At 39.4% G+C, this 3,369-nt stretch overlaps 1 protein-coding gene across 1 annotated transcript in view; it reads right to left on the bottom strand.

Moving 5' to 3' along the window:
• The window catches only part of LOC106811622 (protein turtle homolog A-like), a 138,482-nt gene that overhangs the window by 95,561 nt on the left and 39,552 nt on the right, over nt 1–3,369 (bottom strand). The gene's annotated exons all lie outside the window — the stretch shown is intronic.

Here is a 3,369-nt window from a genome sequence, read left to right as displayed (position 1 = left end):
TATAATTATAATTATAATTCCCTATTATCTACTTCTGATACTCTTTAACATCCGCACACGACGAGCGAACACACACACGTATATTAAAAATGTGTAGGGCTAGTGACGTACACCTGCGTCCGTGCATGCGCGCGTGTGCGTGCTTCCGTTCCAGTGCATGTATAGGTGTTATACAGTTGTGGATTGAGTAATACGGTTGAGTAATACAGTTGAGTAATACGGTTGAGTAATACAGTTGTGGGTTGAGTAAGGGATATAATAGTAAATAGTCTGATGTGTAGGTGCGCCGGTAATTGCAGCTGAGTGCTAGAAGTTATTGTACCTATATGCGTGTGGAGGCAATCATTGCTGTGTCTACTTGCAGGGAAATGGTAGCTGTATGTGTAGCCGCAGAAGTAACTTTAACTTTGTCCAGGTGCAGATGTAATAGAAGCTGTGTACATACTGAAGTAACAATAGCTGTGTTTATAGGTGCAGAGGCGATGGTAATATTGCATGTAGGTGCACATGTAATAGTAACTGTGCGTAGGTGCACATGTAATGGTAATTGTGCGTAGGTGTATATGTAATGGTAATTGTGCGTAGGTGTATATGTAATGGTAATTGTGCGTAGGTGTATATGTAATGGTAATTGTGCGTAGGTGCACATGTAATGGTAATTGTGCGTAGGTGTATATGTAATGGTAATTGTGCGTAGGTGTATATGTAATCGTAGAAATCAGGAGTCTATCAAAATAGATAGACTCCTGTAGAAATGTATAGGTGCACATGTAAGGATAGCTAGGCGTAGGTGCAGATGTAAGTGTAGCTATAGGTGTAGGTGCAGATGTGAGAATTGCTATAGGTGTAGGTGCAGATGTGAGGATTGCTATAGATGTAGGTGCAGAGGTAATTGGCTGTGGGTTTCCGGTTACGTACGAATGCAGTAACAGAGATGTAGTAACTGCACTGATGAGCAGGTTAATTATTGTGAATACACTGCGGTCACGATTAATTTTCGACATAAAATGTCACTGTACTTGATTTATTCTTCATATATATGGCTATATACAAGCGTGATATTTTAGCCGAGTGTAGCACACCTACGCGGGCGGACAGAGATATGATTCGAACGATATGCCTGGTTCAAGCAATTTCGTATGCCCACAATTTCGTGAGCTAGAATAGAAGCTTGCTATCAATTCATTTTTTTCGTTTAACACTAGACTCATTCAGTTTTATAGCTGTTTAGATGCGAAACAATGAAGAATCCCGTCGGAATATTTAGTGCTGCATGCAATACACAGAGATTATGAATAACCCTAAGCACAGTTGAACTGGGCACAAATGTGTGCTTACTTGCAAAATGGTGGCGTAGTTCGGAACACTGATATATATGGGTTTCGCTTAAGGGTATCTTCAATGGTATCCTTCTATTAGCATGGAACAAGGGGGGATTTTTCAACCCTTTACAAGCCCAAATTAGCATGTAGATTGCTTTCGGTCCATATTTTATTCAATGCTACTTTATTTCCCTTGGTCAGAAGACCAAGTTTTGCAATTTACAAAAAATTCAATAGGAGATCAGTTCGAACGCGGCCAAAAATAGGAAGTGACTTGCTACCTCTGAAAGGCGTAAAACCCTATAGTGCTCAATTGTGGGGTTTCATATGTGGCTGCTATACAAAATTCAACAGCAATATGTTTCTAGTCAGCTGGAGTATTTCTATCTACTAGAGACTTTATCTGCATTCGAAAGGATGAGAGTTCATGCAAAATGCACGAAGGTGCCTCAATAATCTACAACAGTATTAAAAGCCTCTCGCGTGCCGTCATATTCCAAATACGGTACGAAGCCAGATGTTTCGCGCAATGAAATATTGATCTGAAAGTGATTTTTCACGCCGAATTGATTCCTTGTGAGTTTTCGAAACATCAGCGCATGTTTGTTTTTAGCAGATTTATACGGATAAAGGCAAAACAAACAATGCATTATCAATTACTGACGCGACGACGATTTGCATTTCTCAAAAACTGTAAAATTGATCGAATACACCATACTGTACAATTGCAGATGGTGTATTGAGCTAAAACCGATGTAATATTTTCGAGTGTGGTAGAATTTTAATTAACCCACACACACGAAAAGATTAAGAAATAGAATGTGTATCATTCATAGAGTGGGCATAATCAAATTTGTTGCTGATATTTTAATGAGTATGGGTTAAATAGCCAGCTATACTGACTCGGAATGTGTGACTAGCCCACGGACATAGTAATAAACCAATGTTTAGCAGTATTATGGTTTTATTTGGCGCATCTCTCTCAACGGATATGATACATAATTAGTCCGATCCGTGGTACGAATGTTTTTCATGATGATATACGGAGCTTTTAATCCCGTTTATGTGTTTGTCATTCAAGTTTCACATTTCCATATTCGATTGTCTTTGATTTATATGATAATTGAAATAAGATAAAAAAGAAACTAAACAATGATTAAAGAAATTCGAGCAGCACTAAAACGGCATGAAAATGAACATGTCAATCTAAAACAAAATGAAAAGCATTATTAATTAAAAAATACATAATTATATTAAAATAATTTTTAACAGAAACAAACGAAGAATAAAAATAGGGGGTAACTGTAGAAAACCCGTGTGCGGGCGCGCACGCGTGTGCGTGCGTGCATGTGCGCGTGCGTGCGCGCGAGTTCATTACTGTTGGTAACAGTAAGGTTGGTACCTACTGTCGGTAACAGCATTATAACAGTTTATCGCACTTTATCAGAAACGCTCATAACTTGTAGTAGAGCGAGGCATTTTGCTTGGCAAACACACACGCAGAGCGTTTGAAGAGGTGTTGCAGCTGGTGCATGATATCAAGACTACTCATACTGACAATCGTGCCAACAGAGCGCATTATACACGTTTTACTAGATTACTATCTCCATCAAGACAGCAGTTCATGAGCAAGCCGAGTTCCAGCAGCTCATTTGCGAATATCACAAGTGCATATACATAAATGTATATATTCACAACCAGTCTAACATCGTAAATTGTTGACCAAATATTGGCTTAGAGTAACAAGTGTACCGAGCAGGGTGTCTGCCACCAACAAATAGTCTCTGATGAAAAGAGCCAAAGGAAGCAATTACATTGCACCCGTAAATATATAATGACTACAGAACACCGCAAGCTCCATAGTATAGCTGATCATCGTCACCACGCAAGGGCCGTCGCGAAAAGCCACATCACCACACAAATGCTAGCAAAGAGGGCGCGCGTGTGTGACTGGGTGTATTTTTACATGACAAAAAATTACTTCTTAATATGATGCGAACCATGTAAATTCTTTACACATACACGCACGCACGCACGCACGCACGCA

This window comes from Priapulus caudatus, unplaced genomic scaffold (genome assembly GCF_000485595.1).
Source record: "Priapulus caudatus unplaced genomic scaffold, Priapulus_caudatus-5.0.1 Scaffold19, whole genome shotgun sequence".
NCBI lineage: Eukaryota > Metazoa > Priapulida > Priapulimorpha > Priapulimorphida > Priapulidae > Priapulus > Priapulus caudatus.
This window is presented reverse-complemented; position numbering and strand designations above follow the sequence as displayed.